This window comes from Panthera leo, chromosome E1, assembly GCF_018350215.1.
Source record: "Panthera leo isolate Ple1 chromosome E1, P.leo_Ple1_pat1.1, whole genome shotgun sequence".
Classification (NCBI taxonomy): domain Eukaryota; kingdom Metazoa; phylum Chordata; class Mammalia; order Carnivora; family Felidae; genus Panthera; species Panthera leo.
The window spans coordinates 52,871,098-52,894,404 of NC_056692.1; the positions used below are offsets into that span (position 1 = coordinate 52,871,098).

The window sequence follows — 23,307 nt, forward strand, 5'->3', positions numbered from 1 at the left end:
GAACTTTATTTACAGGGGTGCCTGACCGGCTCAGTCAGTGGAGTGTGCCATTCTTGATATTGGGGTTGTGAGTTCAAGCCCCATGCTGGGTATAGAGATGGCTTAAAAATAAAATCTAGAGGGGCACCTGAGTGGCTCAGTCGGTTAAGCGTCCGACTTCGGCTCAGGTCATGATCTCATGAGCCGTGAGTTCGAGCCCCGTGTCGGGCTCTGTGCTGACAGCTCAGAGCCTGGAGCCTGCTTCGGATTCTGCGTTTCCCTCTCTCTGACCCTCCCCCGTTCATGCTCTGTCTCTCTCTGTCTCAAAAATAAACATTAAAAAAATTAAAAAAAAATAAAATCTAGAAATAAAGGGGGGGATTTATTTATAAAAACAGGCAGCTGGCCAGATTTGACCCACAGGCTATAGTTTTCCAACACCTTGGCACAGTTCAAGACAATGGAATGACATGACGGCTGAAGAATACGAGCTTTGAAATCAGGCAGACCCTAGTTCAAATCTTTGTCCAAGACTTATTAGCTGGGTCACCTTGGACCAGCCACTTAATCAAGCTCATCCCCACCTCTAATGAATGGTGTTACCTGCTCACCAGGTTAGAGCAATGATGGAACCAAGTAGAGCACCTGACATTTAATAAATGCCAGCTTCTAAGAATTCTCATTATGATGGGAATGAAGTGGACTCCAGGGCGGGGAGTGGCTTTGAGTCTCTCGCTGTTGTTGAAAGAGACTCTGCGTACCTGGGTGATGAGGGTCCTTGGTGTTTTTCTGTGCAAAACCTCATTTCCTAAAATTCAATATTCCATGGATTCACTTCATGACATTAAGTCAGTGGTTGCACATTAGAATCATCTGAGGAGCTTTTAAACCTCTGAAACCAGAATCTCTGGGGGTGAGACCCTCATGCATCAGTTTATTTTGAGGCTCCCCAGATGATTCCACCGCGAAGCCCAACTTGAGACCCATCGGACTATATAGATGGGGAGTACAAGGGAGGACCCTCTCATTTCTTTCTTCTACTCAAGGTGGAGTCTATGCACTCATAGCATCAGCATCACCTGGGAGCTTACGAGAAGTGAAGACTCCCAGGCCCACCCCCCACACCTCACCCCCCGACCTGCTGGGTCAGCCTCTGCATTTCGACAGAACCTCCTGGGGATTCCTGTGTACATCCGAGTTGGAGGTACACCAATGTATTCCACAGATGCCTGACCCAACTTGGCTCATTATCAGAATTCCCTGCAATGCTTGAAAAATTCCTAGATCTCGTCACCATCTCACTGGATCGAAATCACCATGGGTGGCCCAGGCATTGGCGCTCTGTTCCAATATTTTATTTGAAAATGTTCAAACACGTAGAAATATTGTGCCCACGTACCCGCCACCTAGATTCTATGATCGCCGAGACTTTGCTATGGTCGTTTCGTCACGGGTCTATGCATGGATCTATCCATCAACCCATCTCATTTTTTAAATGCACGTCAAAGTAAATTGCAGACATCCAGACCCTTCATCCCTAAACACTTCGGTATTCACATCATCAATTTTTAACAAGGTTTCCAATTGGTACAGCTATTCATCTAGCGATAGTCTTTTTTTTTTTTTCTGTCCAGAGGGAACAGTGGAGATGACTGCTGGTGTTTGACCTCATTCCACATTCCTCTGTCAGCCCCACCTCCTCTTTCCCTTGGTAGGACATGAGCCAATGCCACATGCTACTATCTTCCTGCATCTCTCGTATTTAACAATGTCATTCACTGGATACCGCCATGTCCCCCCCACCTGCCCTGGTGTGTACCTTCCTGGCAGACCCTCCAGGGCACTAGGATTCCATCTGTGGAGACTAATGGTGAGCCTGCCACTGCCCCTGCCAATCCCGTACTCGAGGACATTGGAATGGCCTTAGGGACAACACGCGACGTTGCCGTTACTCACGGCTGCCGGGTTTCAGGATATCGTGGACCGGACAGCTGCCATGTCACCTCCACTTCTGGTCTTCCTTCACCTTGTCTTTGTTTTTGACAGTGACCTGCCAAATGTCAAACCCCAAGCTCTGTCAGTCTAGCCTGATGTGAACCACAAAAAAACTAATCAGAGAGGTTTTTCTGGTTACTTTAAACCAGAAAAGAGGCGAGCCCTGGGACACAAGGCAGGAACATCCATTCTGGTCAACACTGGCATGCTGTTCCACTCCTGCACCCAGCTTTTTAGGAATCTTCCAGAATCGCGGAGTTGGGTCTGCAGTCCAGCCTGCACACTTCTGCTCCTTCCCAAGGTGATCTGGGAACCACCAGAACCCTCAGGATAAATTAGTTAAGAGGTATTGCCCCTAAATACCCCATGATTTCCAAATACTCTTCAACAGTCTCTGAAAAGCCTGCTCCGAGAGTCTGGACACACGCCCCCCCCCCCCCTTCGAAGTTGCTCTTATAGACAGAGATAACTGGGTCACAAGTCAGGTCACGCTTCATTCAGCATTTCCACCTACAAACATAAAAGGGTGAATGGGTTCTCTCGCCCCCTGCCCCTTGCCCACTTCTTTTTCCAGACCACCCACTCTCTGTTTGCCTTGGTCCTCCAACCTTGAAACCTGACACCCTCCTCTGTAGGAACCACCCATGCTTAAACAAATAAATACCCCAAAGTGACCCACTCCCCGGTGGTATTCAAATAAATGTCCCAGGAAGGAGTGTGGGGGAAGGAGGAAGGGTACTCTGGGCCTTCCCTGCCGGGTGCCTGCCTCAAAGCAAACTTGGGCCGGTGTTTCTTTGCAAATATCCGGCCAGGACTTCTGTGCAACACTAAGGAGACCCACCAGAATGGAGAGGGACCCCATGGGCTAAGAGGTTCTAAAAGTCGGGGCGCCTGGGTGGCTCAGTCAAGCATCTGACTCTTGTTTTCGGCTCAGGTCAGGATCTCATAGTTCAGTTAGTGAGATCAAGCCCGAGTCGGGCTCTGCGCTGACTCACAGAGCCTGCTTGGGATTCTCTGTATCCCTCTCTCTCTCTGCTTCTCCTTATCTCGCTCTCTGTCTCTCGAAATCAATAAACATTAAAAAAAAAAACTTTCCTAAAACAAAAAAGAGGTCTATAAGTCACCTCTGGGGAGCTTCTGGCTGCTGGAGCTCAGGGAAGCAGAGGCAGGGGGCCATGCTCAGGCAAAGAGCAAGACGTCCAAAGCCGGAATGGAGTTCTCTCTGAGCTCGTTACTCAGCCATAAGCCTTGAAATCCCTCCAACTGAGGATGGAGTGCTAGGTGCCGTTCGGAGAGCGGATGGGTGGGTGAGTGGCGAGGAACAGGCACCAGTGTTCTCTATGACTCAGAAACACTTAAATATAGTCCAGAGACTAGCCTGCAGTGAGGAGAGGAGGGGTGCAGGGAAACAGGAGGGACCCGGCAAAGCAAAAACCTCCTTGCCTCTGACTCAATGCAGAAAACCACCAAGAGTCTTTGGTTTCACGGAATGTGGATGGCTAGGAATAAAGTCTCAGCTTTGTCACAGGTCAGCTGGCCAACGGAGTCACTAATGAAGAGGATTTTCAAGCGCATCTGAGAAATTGGGGGGTGGGGGAAGACAACTGCCGCTTTAAGAGAACCTCAGATAGTTGCAGACTTCCCCGCCCCCACAACCCCCTTGGAGGAAGGGAGGGGGAGAGATGTCCTCAGAAGTTGGCCGGAGGGGTTTATGGATGGCCGACGAACGTGTGGACAAGACGGTGCCAGAAAGCTGGCTGCACACCACTGGTGCGTAAGGAAGAAGGCGGGGAGAAGGAGACTACATCTCAAAAATAAACACAAACCCCAAAGTAAACGCTGTTAATGGAAGTGACTAATCAAGGGTGTGCTGAACTTGGTCGTTCTTGATAAGATACAGGTGGAAATGCACTCGGAAAAAATAACAGATATTTTCCCCCTTTGGTAAATAAAGTGATGGGGAGGGGGGTGGGGGGGCGGGGGCCCAGAGTTGGCACATGGTTCAAGCCTGCAGCGGAGATTTAAAGCGCAGTTTCTCAAGTCCAACACTATTGACATTCGGGGCTGGGTAACGCTGTGCAGTGTGGGGTGTTGTCCAGTTCATTGTAAGATTTTTGGCAGCCTCCTCGGGCCTCTGCCCACTAAATGCCAACAGCACCCTCCGTTCTAGCGATGACAACCAAAAATGTCTCCAGGCAGCGTAAATGGCCCCTGGGTTGGGGACAGAGGGCAACACCACCGCTGGTCAAGAACCACTGGTTAAACTCAGGAGCACGGCCGAGTTTGAAAGTCACATATGAGCTCGTGGTGGAGGCTCAGAGGGCCAGACAGCCGGCCATCTGGAAAGGAATGTAGCATCTCAGGCATGTGAACCTTTGCTGGCTGTTAATAGCCGTGTGCTACCAGGACCTCAGCAGAAAGCCACCTGTCAGCACCGAGATGGACACAACCGGGATCTTGTCGGTTCGGAGGTCCTAGCAGCGAACTAGCAAGCACACAGCTAGGCTACTTCCAAAGTTCCGGAAACAGTCACCAGCGGTCTCAAAGTCACCTTCGCTGGGAAGCTAGGATCCATTTCAAGGAAGAAGTCTCCGGAGAAGGGACATCCAGATGCCAACTGGAGTCCAGTGGGTAGAGCCACCAGTCTCACTGGGCTCCAAAGTGAGCCGCGTATGGGGCCAGTGAGAGTCACTCCTCAGACACCAGGCTTCTCTTGCAAGGCAAAGACGAAGGAGAAGGTAGGGGATCGGGGAATGGTTTTTCAAGACATTGTTTTCAGAGACCCCTTGGCCACCCCCAACTCGGCCTACGGAGTCTGCAAGGACCTAATCTGTATTTGACACAGCCGTCCCTTTGCAGGGTGGGGGTCCGGGGGAGGATCAACTGAGTCCTGAAGTCAAAATGTCAGTCGCCTCACATGCCACCTTCGCCGGCGAGCACGTCCATGATGTGCCGGGATCGCCTTTAACTCAGGCCGCCCACGTTTCCAGAAGAGGATCACGTCATAATGCCATCCTGCAGCCAGGCAGGCGTGCTAAGTCCCACTCAACAGTGCACACCACAGAGGGCATGTTTACTGCAATGGGGCTTTCTGTTCCAGGGATGCATGGAATTCAAAGCATTGCTTGCCTGTCTCACCTGTCGAAGTAGAAATAATTTCAGACGCTTCTACTCTGCCTCCATAAGCCCTGCCTGGAGATGGGCTGCTGGGCTGGAGGAGGGTGACGGGCAGAGAGACGGAGGAAGGGGAGAATCCTATGGGGCCAGTCTGCCGGCTCCAAGTCCTGGCCTTTCTCTCAGCCTTCCCCCAACCCCCTACTCTGGAAGCACTGCAGAATCCTCTTCCGCTGGCCTGCTGCTTCCCTCCTCAGCAATCTGCTTTCCACAAAAAAAGTGTTCTAAATAGAGCGGAACTGAGAATGGGGCCACAGCCCGGATGAAGTCTTCTCCTCCCTGGAGAGCCCGGCGTCCCCCATGGAGGGCTGGTCTCCCCCCAGCGCCTCTTATTCAAAGCATTCTTGACCCCGGAGCGCCCAAGCCTGACGGCAGGCGCGAAGCCACCACAAATGGATTTTGCCTCTGCAGCACTTTGCCTGGGCTGGACCCCTCCTTCCTCTCGGGCATCTCGGATGCCTCCTCTGGTCTCCTGTCCCTGCATTTACCCTCGGAGGTACCCAGGGGATCCTATTCCAGGCAGGGATTCAGAGGCCTGCTCCCATCACTGCTCACCATTAGTTTGCTGAGTGAGCTTGGGGGCTCCACTGACCCACCTGCACCTCAGTGTTCCCGAAACCAACATCTGAGAACAAGGACCACTGTAGTCTCTGTCTTACATTAGATTGTTGCGTGCTACTTTTTATTTGGGGTCTCCTGTTGCTCTCAAGGAGGACTGGGCACCAGACTGGGGGTCTGCAGACATTCCTCCTGCATTCCGGAAGAGTCTACCCAAAGCTCCTACCTACGCAGCGCGACAACAGTGGCACATTTGGGGATCTGGGTAAAGCACGTGGTTCTGTGTATTTCACTCTTCAGCACGCACACCAGGAAATCATTCGTCAACCAGGTTTCACTAGTGAGGCCCTCAGACCTTCTGGAATAAGAATCCTCGGGCCTCAGGAGACGGGGCTGTGAAGAAGGCCCGCATACTTCAAAGGGGGGTGTCCAGCTTTCCCCTTCATCATGCCACCAACTCCCAACCCCGGTACCAAGCCTAGGTCAGGGGACCCTGGGACAGCTCTATGATGTTGTCCGGTGTGGGGGTGGGCAGTCAGGAAGAACAGAGGAGGCCGGTGGGAGCCCATCGGGAAGTTGTGGGGGTGCAGCAGACCCTGCCCTCCACCCCAGGCCACTTCCTGGAGCCTCCACTGAGTTCAATCTTACGGAATCTGGAGTCAAACCGATGCCATGACCTGTCCGTGAGCCACGCCACTCTGTTCTCCATGGCCTCTCTGAATTCAGCACCTCCAAGAATATCGATTCGTCCAACCGGGCAAAGGCAAGGGATTTAGAAAGCGAAGCGAACTTTAATAGAAAGTGGGGACCACCCACACATATCGCTGACAGCGTGGGGTGTTCCTCCTTCACGCCAACCCAGGACAGCAGAGGGCAGAGGGTAGGTCTAGAATACACAAATTGGGGCCCTTACTAATGCAGTGCATCTATAAACAAGAATAATCATCGTTCAAACTGGTTCGGGGGGATTTGGTTTTTGGTGTCCCCACCCCGCCCCCGCAGTTTCATGTATTTCAGAGCCAGAAAGAAAAAAAAAAAAGGTTTTCCTCTCTCCTTTCATTCAGAACAGCAACAACAACAACGAAATTTAAGTGCTGAAACAAGGTATTGGAACCAGGTATTTTTTCCCCCTCTGGATGAACTGTTTTACGATAAGCTACCTGCCGGGGTCAGGAAACCTGAGCTCGATGGCTTTCCGCTCACGTAAAAACTCACGAGGGGGATTCGAAGAGCTTTGTGTAGAGAGGTGGTCAGCCCGCACACAACCCCTTTGTATCTGTTCTAGCTTTCCTGGAAACCATTTCTTTCCTCTGCTTCACCTCCTTCCCTCCTTCCTGATTCTCACTTAACTAATGCTACCAGCTCTCCTGGAGGAGAGCAGCGTCTGGCCAGCGCGGACCGTCCCCCGTGTCTATACCCTGAAGTGAATGAAATCCGAAGGTGAGGGTGCAGCGGGAAGGAAGGGGGAAACTCGGGAGGACGAAGGAAGGGTAGGGTAGAGCTGCTCCCTCTGTCCTGATAGGGAGCGTATTTTCTTCACTATTAGGTGTGTGATGCTCAAAAAGCAGAGGAATGGTCAAAATCAAAATAAATAGCCAACGGAAATAGGCGGCCCCTCCCTGGGAATGGTAATTGCACAGGATGAAAGTTTATCCAAACACAGGAGGAAAATGGTTCGTGTTGGAGGGATGGGGGAAAGGAGTGATCCTTACTGGAAAGGAAATTTGTTTACCACATTTTATTTGCCCCTTAGTTTTTAATGCTGCTCTGGCCCCGTGTCCTGTAAACAGACCAGCTTTTCCATTCTCCAGTGGTGCCAGGAGAGTCGTCAAAGACGGAACAGACTGAGCTGTGGCCAGAATCCTGGACGACTGAGGTCTCCCAGCTACAGCCACGCCCAGCCAGGGGTCTGAGACGGAAGAGGGGTATGATTTGAAGTCTAGGTGTGGAGACAGGGAGAAGGCGGTCTGGCTCGTGAAATCACCTCTTCTCTGCCCCGGTGCAAGAGGCAACAGAAAGGGGCTTGGGTACCCAACGTGCACGTCCATTCGGGCATTTGGTAGGGGCCCCTGAGTCGGCAGAGGCCACGGACAGATGCTGGAGAGAACTTGGCCTCTGGGGAAGAAAGCGCAACTGGTAGTACGGTGGGATGACGGGAATGCGGTGGTGAGTGTGCCCGGGAAGGAGAATCAGTGTTCCTAGAGTCAGGGTCCAGACATCACCCACATCAATACCCCCGGCCAGCTGCTTAGCTCTATCCCCAGTATCAAACCAAACAGGCCAAAGAGCCTGCTCACAGCCAGAGAGAAGCAGCGAAGCCATGGCACATCAGGGAAACACAGACTCCGTGGCAGAGTCCACACTTGACGTTTCTCTTCCCATCCAGGCACAGAGATCATCTGGGCCAAGAGTCATGGCAGGCGGGCCACTGGCTCCGTGTACGTAGAGCCTACGCTGACTGAACTGGCGAGCAGATCCCCTGGGTCATCTGAGTGCTGAGTCCCTGGCACCGTTCTCAGTGCTCTGCCTGCAATAACTCACTTACACCTTGCTGCCACCCCATGAAGCAGTTTAAAGATCGGGAAATTGAGGCCCACGGAGGCAACCGACTAGAGGTCTTCCTACACTTCTGAGAGGTCTCACGACTAGGGTGGTTGGGACGCTTTGGTGCAGACGGTCTGAAGCCAGAGGCTGTGCCATTCAGCCTCTCTTTAAGGTTGCTGTGTCCTAAAATAGGAGTCAGAGTCCCTAAATTTCTGCAGGAAAAGGAGCCTTCTGCCCCCACCACTGCTGCCTCACATACCATGGAGGTGTGAATGGAAAAACTCACGGACACAACAAAGATCTGGGGTGTTTTGTTACAGCAGCCACCTGGGGCTGATACGGCTTCGTTTTCAGTCCCTCCTTGAGGTGGCCGTAGAGAAACCGGATCATGGCATGGAGGGCAGGGTCCTCATGGGGTATGCTCTGTGGCAAGTCACCGACCCCTTCAGCGTGGTCTCTTCACCTGTAACAACGAAGTCTCAAAACCTTCTCCCGCTGTGGCCGTGAGATTCAAACAAGCAGCTTTAAAACTGTAAAGCACGGTAGAACACTGAACATGTTATTTCCTGAACTGCCTGATTTTTCTCCGTTGAACGTCCTATCATCTCTCAAATATCTAACATTGGTGCTGGTGACCGCAGCCCACAGATGGCATCCACTGTGCCCCAAACTCTAATTTTACTTGTTTGTACGAAGTGAGAAGAGGGGGTGGGCTTTGAGTTCTTCCCCTCTTCCCAAAGAAAGTGAACCTCCGACATCGATCTCTGCCCCTCTCTTTTCCGTCCTATGCTCTTGCCCTTGAAAGGGGGTGGTCAGAGAGCAAATGGGAACACAGCCTCTCTCCCTGGGGCCTGCTTGGTTTTGAGTGACAATTCTTCCATCTTTGCCTTCTGTCCCCAGGTGATAAGCCCTTGAACCCAGGCCCATCCCCTGTAGCAGGGGATCTAATCACCATTAGCCAACTTTTCTGCCCGTGACTTGGTGGAAATGTTTGCATTAGGGTGAAGGACAGGCAGCATTATCCATTCATTCAGGAACCCTAATGAAGAGTTCATCTGGCAAATGCAATTAAGACTGTAAGATCCTGAAGGCAGGGAGCATCTCGTGTGTGTGTGTGTGTGTGTTTCCTTTAGTGTGTGTGTTTCTCCTATTAGACGCTGTGAAATTCTTCAGAAATTTTGACCTAAACTTTGAGTTTCTTTTTTTTTTCCTTTTTATATTATTTTTTTTAATGTTTACTCATTTTGGGAGACAGAAGGAGCATGAGAGGGGGAGGGGCAGAGAGCGAGGGAGACATAGCATCTGAAGCAGGCTCCAGGCTCTGAGCTCTCAGCACAGAGCCCGACACAGGGCTCGAACTCATCAACTGTGAGATCATGACCTGAGCTGAAGTCAGATGCTTAACTCACTGAGCCACCCAGGTGCCCCAGAACTTTGAGTTTCAATTTCTCTTTCCTACTTTAAAAATGAACCTACCTCTCAAATAATCAGCAAAAAACAGACACATTCTATTTCCAGAAAAGTTTCTACAGGGAAAACAACCCATCACACAACAAGCACATGTCCTCCACTGTTCAGAAAAAGAAAACACTTTATTGATGAATAGTGGGCAAACAAGAAACTGGCAGTTTGGTGGGCGACACAGTGACAGGTCATTAGTAGGAAAACTCAATTCGACATCCTTCTTGTACATCTGCCATGTTCAAGCCATCATGCAGCAACTGAAGAGCTCTGAACTTGAGGCCCCTTAATGACCTCAATTTTGATCTGAACCCTCACATGTAAGAATGGGTCCGAGCGATTGATCCATGTGGTTCTGTTTTCTGAGGATTAAATGTCAACCACAGTGCCTGCCACATGATCATTAACATGAGGGGGCATCTCAGGGATAAATTTCAATGTATAAGGAGTGACCCAGGTCCTGCTCTTATAAGGGTCAGGACGGGGGAGAGATGGAGATAGTTAAAAGGAAGAAGGAATAGTTAAAATAAGTTCAGTGTAAGTGCAGTAAAAGACATATGAAAAGTGCCGGGGTCCAGGAAGGAGAGATCAGCCATCTCTTGAGTACCCGTCTAATGCCAGCTGCTTTAAAAGGACATGTGCCTGGTTGACAGGGAAGAAGGAATTCAGGGAGGCTTCCCAGAGAAGGGAGCCTTTGAGTTGAGCCTTGAAGGATCAGTAGGACTTCAGCAGCCTGGGTACCCAACATCGACCTTTTTAAAAATAGACTCATCCAGGAAGAATTGCCAGAGGATTAAAAATCGTGCCGAGTTCAATCAAAAATCACCACTGGAATGTGAAAGGAACTTTCTTAATTAAGCCATTCCAGAACGTTCCCAACTCTTGGCTACAGGAGTAGTGGCAGTGAACCATTATATCCTGAACTGGCCCTTAAGGTGCATCCTCTGTGGACAGTTGCCAGAGTGGCCAGGGCCCTGAGGGTCTGACATGCAGCCCTGTGCCCTGGTGGACTGTACCCACCGTGGTAGGTGTCAGCGAGCAGCACCCATGAGGCCCGAGAAGCCACAGGCTGCAGTGATTTAGAATAGACTGGCTCGCACTGAGGACGCTTGAGGCAAAGGGTAAAGAATCTTTCAGGTTGTTGAGCTTCATTGCAGCTCATACTTGGAAACTGGAGAGATCAGGTGTCTGTCCAGCACCTCTGGTCTGGACGTTTCGCTCCACAGATCGTGAGAAACCCTGGTCAGACCCCAATTAGCACTCACAGTGTTACCTTCAGTGGTTCGTCTTTCAGTGCATCTGGCTGAAATCACTGTTCAGCATGAACAGTCACATATGAATGCATAGCTTTTCCTATTGCCCATAATTATGCTCAGAGCCGAGGACGGAGGGGCCCCACGAGGACCACCTGGTGGGCTCACAACCCCTTCCCCCCCGAGCCTCCGTTCCGGGAACTGGGCAGTCCCTAGGCCAGTGGGAGCCCTGAATATAGACAGCTTCATGACCAGGACGATGCGTCTTCCACACCCTGCTATCCCCATGCCTTTAAAACCCAGACCGGAGGTTACAGTAACAGGGAGGAAGGTAGGCAAAGGACAGAGAAAAGGAGGAGATGGAAAACAATAAAAAAAAAACAAAACCAAAACAAAAAAAACCCCCACCGTTTGACAGAACTCGATAACCCAAAGTACATGGTGATCGGTGCCGGACGGCATACAAAAGCCAAAAGGCAGGTCCCAGGACGGGTCAACTTAAGACTTAATATTTGCTTTTCACTAAGCAAACTAATAAATCCCCTCCAGTTGTAGCCACACAGAGCGCCCAGTTTTTATTTATTGGTCAAAACTGCAGGCAGGTTTCCCCCCTGCTCCTTGTCACCCGGGCAAATAGCAGTTCCCCCTTCCCCGTGCCTGCCATCAGTCTGTATGTCTATTTATCTTCTGCCTCAACAAACTCAAGTTTAGTGCAACTGACAACTAGTGCAAACAGCTTTGAAGTATTCTTTGGTAATGGACTTCCCAGGACAGCCCTGGTTTTTGGCTTGTGCAGCCGAGGATCAAGGGAGAGGAGCTACTTGGCAGAGAAAACGCAGGCATCAGCTGGGTCAGAGGAGGCTTCGAACTTGACACATGGGAGGGACCCGAGACGATCACCAACTTCCCTCTCCCATTTGGTGGAGGAGAAAACTGAGACCCACAGAAACGGATCTAACGCTGAAGGACGAGGGTACAGATGTAGCCTGGGCAAAGAAGGTCTCACTCTGAAGCAGAGGTGGGGGGAACCAGCCCTGCTTTCCACCAGCCTGGCATGAAGGGTCTTGTCCAAGGTCAAGGGCCATTCCCAAGGTCAGTGTGATGCCCTTTAAAGCGTATCCCCCTGAGCAGAGGGCCTTACTTCACTATTAGAAGCTCCTATCTCTCCATCACCACCAGGGTTTCCCTTTGTAGATGATCAAAAGTCCCTGTGGGTCAAGATTCAGTGCCATGGGGAAAATCTCACAGGGAAGCCTGAACAAAATCTTGGGGCTGGGGTGCTAATTTGAGGTTCTGTTCGTAATGAGTTGCAGCAAGATGAATTGGTTCAGGATGTGGATGAAATGCCTTTACACTGTACCTTGGGCAACATCTGATTTACTCTTCTCATATTGAGCCAAAACCCCCCAGCAAATCTTCAAGTCCTGGACTCTATTAAATAGGATGGCCTGTGGATGTCAGAGACAGAAGAGGCTTCGGGGATCACATGGCCCGACCCCTCCATTTTATAGGGAAGGATTGAAGGTGAGGGGCTCTCTGAGATGAAAACTCAGGTTTCCTGGTCTCCCCACTCTGTGCTTTTTATCAGCAGAAGACACACGAGATCCAGAAGCAAGAGGCTGATGTGTGTCAGGGAGAGGGCAAGAAGCATCTGCCTCGAAATCTCATTAAGAACTTGACATTCAGGGTCTCTTGACAGTCTATGAATTGCTCTTCAAAATCCTACCGCTTCCCCACCAGGCTGAATACCACCCACCCCTCTCTCACCATTCTCTCCCACTCTGCCAAAATGGCTGCCTCCCGCAGGCCTGGAAGGTCCCTCGTCTGATGTTGGAAAGGGGATTCCTGCATCAGTCAGAGGTAAATCTAGATAAAGGTGATGCTACAGACCACTTTGAGCTCTGGGGTTCTGTGTTTCTATGTGAATGAGAAGATAAGGAGAGAGAGAAAGAGGAGATTGTTGCCTTTGGCACAACAGCGAGACTTCTGGAACCAAAGACTGTACGTGGGACATAAATGAAGGAAATGTCTGAAATGAGTTCGTCTTTGTAAAAAGAAAAACAGCACCAAGGAGCTGGACTAGTGTTCCTTCAAGGGCGGTGAAGGCGGAGAGAGTCTGAACAAGGGCAAAGACTCAGGTGCACGGGGGAATCTCAATTTTTACACAGGAGTAATGAGAGACTGGTTCCTAGACTTTTGCGTGCTCATTCTACCTCAGTAGGCAAAGACCTCCCTGTGGCCACAGCGTGCAAGAGGAGCGGGATTAGCCGAAGGCTCGTGTTCTAGTACCGCAGACACTCATGCCCATCTTTCAACAGCAAAGATGGAGGCCTGATCCCTTGACAAGAAGCAACAACTTCAGAATGGCATGCAATCCCGAAAGCCTGGATCTGCCTAACCTGAAAAGAACCTGTAATTTGCCTTCAGATTGTTCTTACTTGTCATGAACACCGAAAACTGGGCAGACACAACCTTCCCGTCCTCTACCGCCCACGACCACCACCAAGTTCCGCTCCTTTATCCCTGATAAAGTCAGTGTCTGGAAAGGTAAGAGTGAGCTGGGAGGTCCCATTCAACATGATTGGAGTTGAACTCAAAGGTTATCTAGGAGACTTTGGAGAGAAAGTACACACTTGGGTCCAACTTACATACCCTTGAGATTTCAAAGAATCCTAGAGTTCAAAGGAATTTCAGGAAGTCTTCCAGCCAACTCCTTTGCTCTCCAGACGATGCCATCCCAATCATTAAAAATTTTTTTAACGTTTATTTATTTTGAGAGAGAGAGAGACAGAGTGTGAGTAAAGGAGGAGCAGAGGGAGAGGGAGACACAGAATCTGAAGCAGGCTCCAGGCTCTGAGCCATCAGCACAGAGCCTGACGCGAGGCTTGAACCCACGAGCGAGATTGTGACCGGAGCCGAAGTCGGATGCTCAACCGACTGAGCCACCCAGGTGCCCCATCCATCCCAATGATTATTAGCTCTTAGCCTCCATCTTGCAAAGATGCATAATTTTCTTCTTGGCTTATTCTATGTGGTAAGTGCGTGTATCTCACACGCATGTGCACGCACACGTCGTAGTCTGTTTTCTCCTGTTCCCGGTAGCTGTTTTTGTTTCCTACTGAATTGCTTTGTTCTTAATATGAAAGGTTAGGTTCATCTTTTTAAGTAGGACTGTATTGGAGAGGAATCCCTGATACTTTGAATGGCTGCCATATCCACTACCCACAGAACTTCTTCTGAAGCATGTGGTCTCGACTGGTTCGTGACACCCAGGTTTTTATTCAGTATCATGGAACCCTACCACCCTGGAAACACCAGATTTGGTCAAGATTGGTGCTTGATCCAATGGCATCCATCTGTAGCCTAGCCGGTGGTCAATGACGTGGTCAGACACAAGGGTTCCGAATGGCAGCTGGCCAGACTAGAGAGCATCGGCTCGCTACAGCAGGTAAAGCAGCAGCAAAGGCAGTGTCATCAAGTCACCCACTAGCGTGACGGTTATTCTGGTCTGCCCAGGGCTGTCCCAGGTTTATTGCTGAAAGTCGTGTGTCCCGGAAAACTGCTCAGCCCTGGGCAAACTGGAACAGCTCCGAATGCGAGAAGCAGGAGCAGTGATTCCTGCTGCTGAACAGAAGGTCAAAATGACCATGGTGTCCGAGTTCCTGCTCTTCCTGGAAACTCTGTAGCGAATGGATATCTTGAATGACTTTGGGCTTCTAGAAAGGTCTTGCCAGGCAGCTGCTGGGTAGACTGTTCCCTGTCTACCTTACTTCCATTCCAATGCAACTTGGAATAAACCCTCATTCACGGAAGTGATGTAAGTGGATCTCTGTTCCTTGAAACCTGAAGGAATCTAACCAGGACGAGGAGTCTGTGTGCATGTCAAGGAAGGAAGGCGCAGCCCACAGACAAGCCTCACATTTCAACAGCACGAAATTTCCTCAAGAGGGTCCCCTCACTCATTTTGTGGTGAATCTGAGATGCCAAGAAGGTCCCCGTTGTTCCCCTTAGAAGACACCAAAGTCACTAAACGGTCACAGAAACCCATCACCTACAACATAGAGAAGGTGGATATGTACAGCTTTAATTCTTTCTACAAAAATGAGCCATCCGTTTTTTGGGGAAGCAGGACGTGCAGACATCGTTGGCTCGGCAACGCAGACAAGATCGAATCTAGAAGTGCTTTCAGCCATGCACATGGTGGTGACAGAATATTTGACTCGTGTTTCACGGGGCCCAACCTGCCATCAGGAGTGTCATCGGCATTCTGGGGGACGAGGATCCTCAATAAACACACCAGCTCTGGCAGCCAGATTGTCTGTAAGGAAGCACCATGTTCTGGCATGGGTCCCAACTGCCACCTGCGAGGTGGCGAGGGGGGGGAGGGGGTCTTCATAGCGGGCAGTGCGTCTGCCTCAACAGAAGACAGGTGGGAACGAGTATAACGGTATGTCAGTTATATGTCAAAAATACAGTTTAAAAAAGGTAGAAGGTAGCTGGGATGAACAAATCGTCTTTTTCACTCTTCCAGACATACACCTGCGTGTGATCCGAATGAAAGAAGCTGGAGACGGAGGACGCCAGCCGTCCTGAGCCAGCTCCCCTGCAGGAGCCCCTCCGGTGTCCCTGACACTGGAGAGCCCTGAAGAACTTCGGCACTCACCTGCCTCGCTCTGGAACCCGAGGGGGCCAGATCCCAAATAAGGGAGAGGACATACTATTCCAACGTTGCTCACAGAGCAACGCAAACACCGGCCGCTTTAGAAGGAACAGGAACGAAAATTAAAATCCCATTTGACCTAAGTGTAGTTAACTATTCACTCTGTATCCGGCTGGAAGATAATGGAGCAAACAAGAATGACTGCGTCCAAAGGCACAGCAGACGGGGGAGCCGGGGGGCAAGACAAAGGGTGCGGTAGAAAGCCCTGTGGTTCCCGGGGATTGGGGCGTGGAGCGGGGGGGGCGGAGTCTTAAGACCAGGCGACGGTACAGGGAATGTCTCCCACAAGAAGGAAGGACGAGGTCTGTGACGATGGTGTCTCGCCAACTATATGCAGGTCACGTCCGGCTCACGCAGGTCCACACACAGACTACTCCTCAGTGCACGAGTCTTTACTTTCTCCTCCAATGTCCTCTCCAATCTAGAACGTTCTTCATTCTCCAGAAGAGGAAGTCTTAATCAGATCCAGAGCTCTTGCCTCTTGGGAGATGGTCCCATCTTAGCCGGGTCCTTCCCGGGGATCCTGGCGGCACACGCCAGCCCCGCCCGGCTTCCTGGCGGGACGTGTGGGCAAGGAAGAGGAGCCCTTAGCCGCCCCTCCTTTCCAGGCCTGTGGACCGAAACACAGCATCAGAGTTAGAGTCTGGCTTCTGGTCTTTCAGGAGTGAGCTTGACTTTCCTGTCTTTAGTCCACAATGTTCTAGCCGGTGAACAGAACCTCCAGTGCTAACCACGCTATTTGAGCTAGGACAGAAAAAAAAGAAAGGCGTATTTATACCACTCAAGGAACTCCTACGCGGAATTATCACGGGGAACCCTCCACACAGACCTCACCGCGATACCCACAGCTGACTTAAAAAAACAAAACAAAACACACCGAATACAGCCAGCCCAGAGCAAGTAGAAAATTCTCTTTTTCAGCATTTCACTATGATGTCTGTGAGACGTGGTGCCAGAAGCATGGAGGTGTTAGGTCACCCACTTTATAGGTGGGAAAACTGAGGCGCAGAGGGTGCCGGTGTTCTCAGTACAGGATGACAAGGGCCTGGTCCCTATCCTAATGTTCACCTTAGCTGAGACTTCTGTCTATTCTCACAAATCCCTTGACAACTAATGAGGAAATGATCCAGGGCAGATGGGGCTCCTTAGAGGAAAAGGAAAGACACAGCTTAACACATTCTCTTTCCTAATGCTGACTGCAGATGAACGAAGACGGGTTTGGGCTCTGCATGCTTCTGTCACTTCCTGCCACCCCCTTTGGCCCCCTTTTCGGAGAAATATAGCTAGTGCCACCAAATGCCCCCGGGGGACTTCCCCATTTTAAAATTGGCGAGGCCCAGCAAGGCAAGCCGGGGGCCTACTCACGGGCACAGATATCCCAGGCCTCACGACAGCAGCAATCACCGTCAACTCACACGGAACAACTTGGACAACTGCAAATCCATGCAAATCCGTACGGGGAACCCAAGTCCCAGACCGGGCCAGCTGAAGCACACAGGCAAACCGGCCCTCGCGGGCCTCGGGAGAGAGGGGACACGGATCAAGCTCGAGAGACGCACGCTGGGGATTCCGGGGGCCAACAGGCCCCCTTCCACCCCTCTGCGGACCTACGGACGTCACAGCTTAGCCCCGTGCACCCTTACGAAGGGGTGCTCTCCTTCTTGCGGGCTTTGGCTACACCCCAGGCAGGGATGTGTGCAGTTGCCGTGATCCCCAGAGACAAGGTGCTAACTGTCAGAGACGGGAGGAGGTCCCCGCGGGCTGGGAGGCACCGAGCAGAGAACTCAGAGGACATTGCTCTGCAGGAGAACCGCAAAGGGCGAGTGTGCGTGTGAGAGCCACCTACCCGCAGAAAGCCAGCCAATGTGCCTACGCAGAGGCGCTCTGGCACTCCAGGAGGCTCTCTGATTGGCGGCCAAGAGGAAACCGTAAGTCTCACCCAGGTGTGGCCTGGGCTCTCCAGACACTCTTTCATTTGGACCCGAAAACACCCCCGGAACGGCCCCAAAGTTGTGCTAACTTTTCTCTGGTCTCCTTCCCCCTCCCGGGCAGCGGCCCTCTGCACAGGCTCACGGAGGGCCAGGAGGAGCCTTTTCCCCAGGGAGACGCACGCAGCTAGCAAATTAATTGGCAACAGCGGGTGAATCACACTGGGACTTCCTTCTTGTTGCCGGGCAACCTCATGCACTTGGCAGAGGGACATTAAACACAGAGGGGAATGTTGGGAGGCATTTGCAAAAATAAAGAGTAAAACATACAACACCCCAGACTCATCCCAGCAGGCGGACCCAGCCAAGGCGGGCGGGGGGTGGGGGGTGGCGGTTGGGATGGGGTGGGGGGCGATGAGGGGATCACTGCAGGGAAGGAAAGTAAGGTTAGGAAAGAACCAGCCCCACAGAGAAGCACACCCCCGTCCTCCCTCCCCACATAACTCTGCTCCGGGTAGTAGCATTTCTATTTGGCCAAAGACACGCCTCCGTTAGCCTAGAGAAAGGCAACAAACAGGGGGCTCAGGGATTAGCAGGCAGCTAGAGGTTTGAGAGATTACCCACAAACCAGACGGTTTTGCGAAGCTTGCTACGCGACAACTGTATCTCCTGTTTATGCTTCTTCAGCGTGCATCACGCCCAGGTGAAGTCGCACTGCCACGTCCAGGGCAGGATTCCCTTCCCCCAATCCTTTCTCCATGTGAATGTTTTCGTGCCCGTTGCCAAGGCCACTGGGAGCTGATCAGACAAACCTCTGACACACCGTGTTGCCCTTCAGAACCAGTCTCTGGCCTTTTTGAAAACTCCCGGGACAGAAGTTAAAGGTATGGAGAGTCTGTGTAGGGAACAGCTGATGGAGGAAAAACAGGGGCCAAGGAAGGAAGAATGGGAGGATGGGGGCAAAAGCAAGACAGCCCCTGTGGTTGGTGGAATATCCGCCCCCAAAGACACCCATGTCCCAATCTGGGCAACCTGTGAACGTTCCCCTCTGTGGCAGAAGAGATCTGACATACAGAGGTGATTCTGGAAGACCCGGGTAGGCCCCACATGTCACCACAGGTGTCCTTACAAGAGGGAGGCAGGGGGAATGAGATATGAAAATGAAAGCAGGAGCCTGGAGTGATTCAGGAAGGATTCGGAACACAGAGGCCTTCAGAAGCTAGAAAAGGCTAGGAAATGGATTCTTCCCTAGCCCTTCCAGAACAAACCAGGCCTATGGGTACTTTGAGGTTAGCCCGGTGAAGTGGGCCTCCAGAATGTACGAGAATACATTTGTGTTGTTTCAAGCCACTGCGCTTGTGGTGATTTTACAGCAGCCACAGGAAACTAATGTTGTCAATCGGGCCTACCATGCCTCTGTCTCCCGGTAAATCTATAGAAGAGGGTATTGCGTTAGGGATACAGGTGACAATGGAATGCAGCTGGTCAGAAGGGATGGGGTCCCAAATTTGGCTCAGAATCGTCTACCAGACACCCTGCAGGCTCAGAAGGGAAAGGTCAGGTCTCTGAGAGCAACTGAGGCAAGAAGCAGTCCAGGATTTAAGCAGGCTCTCAAATTATACCGTTTGTGACTGTCACTTGGGCTGGTGGCTTAATCTCTGAAAGCCTCAGTTCCGTCAACTGAAAAACAGCTGTAGCCTTTCTCTAGATTTCTGTTATGTGGGCGAGAATGCTCTTCTGTCTTAGTAAGTCATTGCCAATTTAGAGTTTTCTAGTAACCACGATGGAGGCGATATTGTCACAGATCTAGAAAAACAGGATTCAGAGTCAGTCGAGAGTAGTGACTCTCCAAGTGTAACCTTGGACCAGCAGCTTCAGCAAGCACCCGGGGAACTTGTTAGAAATGCAAATTCTCAGGCCCTGCCCCAGACTTACTGAATCAAAACCACAGGGGGCTGTTCTGTAGCTTGTAAGATGGTTAGCAGCACCCTTGGCCTCTACCCACTAGATGCCAACAGCACCTTCTTCTCCGTGTGGCCATCAACACTGTCTTGGGCATGGTAAGAAAGGGAAGGGGGGGGGGTCATCAAAATCACTCCCAGTTGAGAAAGGCTGCCTCTCAGGGGTGGTTCATTCTTGACCTTGGCTGCACATTAGAATCACCTGGGATGCTTTTCAGTATTCCAGTGGCTGGACCTTGGCCCCAACCTGGAGAAATCAGAATCTACTAGGGCAGGATCAGGTGGTAGTTAAAGCTCTCTGGGTGATTCCAGTGTGCGGCTAATGCCGAGAAGCACTGCACGTTGCAGAAGGCCAGTGGGCCCGGAGGAGACACCTCTCCGAGCTGGGGAAGGGGACACACCTGAATCCTGACTATGGGAAGCACACAAGAAGCTACAATAACCATGGCTTGCTGTGGACCTGGGAACCGGCATCCTAGTCGCCAGATGGGGGTGACTAGATGGGGTGGAATACAAATTCCTATTCCCTGTGTCACCTCGTTTCCCATCAGAACTGGGTGGACACCTTTCAGTGTCTCCCATGAATAACCACACAAAGCCTCAGTTTCCTCCCCTAATAAACAGCACACAATGAACCAGCTCCCACGAGCTAGAAACATGAGCTCATTCAACAAAAAGAACTGTCTTAATAAAGACAGTGGGGTGGCAGTGGGGCCTATTTAGAAACGGGGAGCATTAATTCTCCTTCCAATTGGGTAAACTCCTCAGGCACTGAAACCACAATCCTCCCACAAGGATGCCCCCGGAGCAAGGAGAGATTTCCCATCTATTTAACGGAGCCCTGAAAATCAGCTTGGCCGGGGCTCCACACTGGGTTGGAGCAGAAAGGAAGGAAAGAATTAAATGAGAAACCAGCAATGAAGAAAGGGAGCGCCGAACAGGTTGATGCTCTGGCTCCTCGAAAAGAAAGATGAAGTCATGTGTAAATTGTCTGTCCTGCTGGGACTGTCTTTTTCCTCCATTATTTCACTCCCTGCCTACCCTGCTGAAATGCTGAGCCAAGCTCTTCCTTGTTTCCCTTGGCCCAAACCATTAAGTCCAGCATGTCACTAGGGGAAGTGGGGGGTGGAGAAAAAAGGAGGAAGAAGAGGAAGAGGAGGAGGCGAAGAGCAGAGGAGAGAGAGAGAGAGAGAGAGAGAGAGAGAGAGAGAGAGAGAGGGAGGGGGTGGGGCAGAAGAGGAGTGCAGGGCAAGAGAGCAGGTCACAGGGCTCTGACCTTCTTAGGCATCCCTTCACAGAGGCACCAGGATGAGTGGGCCTTTCTGTCCCCTGCCTACGTCAGCCCCCCAGTGGCTAGCCTAGATGGAAAGATGAAGAGGTCACCGAAAAAGCCCCCCTCCCCACCTAGTGAGGCTCTCAGAAGCTATGGTTCAACGGGATGGAGTCTACCAGCACGTTCCCATTCTTTCCCAGAGGACCTGACTTCTGTCCTGACCACGTAATGCAGCTGATCAGAACAAAGTAGAAGAAATCCAGCCTCTCTCTACCAGTGGTGCCGAAGAGGCGAAGGACTCGGGTCCCTTTTCTGCTCCGAGGGCCTCTTAACAAGTTCCTGTGCTACCAATTAGCCCAAAGCATATAGGACTTTGCTGCTGACACCGGCCACTCCCAGGGCTCCCCCATTCCTTTCCCTACACTACTGGCCTTCTCCAGAGTCAAAATGTGTCTCCCGCTTGACGAAACTCCTGGTTCCCTCCAGCCTGTAAACCTCGTGTGCAAATGTCCTGACTCTTGCAAATGTGTTAAAAAATAAACTTTAAAAAGCTTCCAGATGTTCTGTTTGTATGGGGGTGTTTCTCTGCTCCTGTCTCCGGAGGCCAGTGCACGACGTCCAGGGGCACCACCGCCTGGGGGTGGCGGGGGAAATGCCCCTCCCCCAGGGCCACACTCGACCAACTCATGCACCAACCCTCCCCCTGCAGAGATGAGACCGTGCGCTTCCTCTTCTTCCACCCTTATGGGTGAGACATATACCCCTGAGGTTTGCTCCCTGTAGTGCAGAGACCTCCAAAAGATTCCAAAAGAACGAGCCTGAGATCCCAAATAACATGCCTTCGGGCTCTGTCTCCTCAGAGCACCCTCAAAATCCTTACACCAACTGCCTCCGAGGCAGACTCAAGTACAAAATGACACAGAGCGTCCCTTACACATGTAAGATGTGAAATCCCCACCTGCAGGGACATCCGAGGAGCTGGACCAGCTGGAATAAGGGGACGGTGCTCACGGCTGGCCAAGGCCCCTTGGGGCTGGTGGCCTCTGATCTATACAAAGGTAATTGCCAACGGGCAGCCTTGTGCACACACAGCCCCACACGCACTCTTCCCAGCACACACACCTGAGGGCTTGGGATTCTTTGCACAAGGTGACGCCTGCTCCCTTTGATGTTCGCCGGATGTGTTCCCATTGGGTGAAAACCAGACCTCAATAAAACTGGGCATTATCAAGAGACTGGTGGTTTGTGATTGCACCAGCCTGTTATCTCGGCTGCCCTGGGTGGGGCTGCTTTGCGGTTCTCCATGGAAAAGCATTAACTTCTAGGTGGATCAAAGACCCTTCTGAACCAGCCGACTTGGATCCCTTGTGTATCCGAGGGAGACTGTTCCTGAAGATGGACTTTAAAGATAATAGGGACCCCAGTCCCACACTCCCTCTGCCCTCTCCTTATCATGCAGCACGTCCCTCAGGGGCCACCCAATGGCCAATCACAAGGCCCTTCTCTTCTCTTTCTTCAGATGGCCCATTAACAGTAGCTAATAGGGGACTGGGCAGAGAGGGTCCGGCTTTGCTGCAACAATGAGGACCAAGGGGACAGAGGGACACCTATGTGGAGATCTTGCAGGAGCTCCTCTGCCCTCTGTGAATCATGCCAGGGATGGGGTTCCACAGGAGGGCGCGTGCTACCCTCTTTCCTTAGGAGGGATAAATGGATAGGTCCCCTCGCTTGGTCCCTAAAGTCCCTTATCAGACTCTACTGTCTACCCAAATGTTTGAGGGCCCATAGCCAGCCTGCAGTGAGGACACTGTGGGACCTGTGGCTTGTCTGGATCTAGAACACCAAGGACTGTCAACCACATGGGAGAGAAAAGAGCCCGTGCACTCAAGGACCCACGCTGGCGGGCTTTGAGGGCCCTGAATGTTCCTCAGCACCTCACAGGTCGGTCACCGGTCAGCTGGAGGCATCCGTCAGCAACCACGTTTTCCTTCCCGGTGCTCAGAGGACCCTTAGTGTCTGACCCTGAGGAGGCACACGAATGAGTGAATGAATGTATGAATGACCGAACAAGTGAATCACCAGAAACAGAGGCTAGTTACCCGACAAGTGCGGGAGGGACGTGAGGCATGGACACTCACTCCTACCAACAGGAAAAGACGTCAGGCAGCACATGTCGCTGAGGACACCTCAGCTTGCTGAAATGGAGTCAAAGCGAGGTTCGAGTCCCGGGTCTTGGGCAAGTTACCTCAGTTCTCTTCAACCCAGGTGTTAAACGGGAATAAGAGAAGGATCCGTGTTGTGAGGACAGAGTGAAAGACTAACGGCTCAACAAGTAAATCTGTCCCTGTAATTGTATCTGTCTCGATCTCTACTAAAAAATGCGGGAAGGAGGGACCGTAAGTCACTGCCTCGATTATCTTCCTGGTGTAGACCAGACCTAAGAGGTGTATAAAAACTCCAG

At 51.5% G+C, this 23,307-nt stretch overlaps 1 long non-coding RNA gene across 2 annotated transcripts in view; it reads right to left on the reverse strand.

The window, feature by feature from the left end:
• The window catches only part of LOC122205969, a 166,712-nt gene that overhangs the window by 48,474 nt on the left and 94,931 nt on the right, over positions 1 to 23,307 (reverse strand). The window contains exon 3 of one of the 2 annotated variants that reach the window (XR_006196319.1): positions 13,862 to 16,294. The exons of the other annotated variant lie outside the window; for it this stretch is intronic. This is a non-coding gene — a long non-coding RNA (uncharacterized LOC122205969). Of the gene's footprint in view, positions 1 to 13,861; positions 16,295 to 23,307 lie in introns of those variants that run through there. 2 annotated transcript variants of the gene reach the window in all.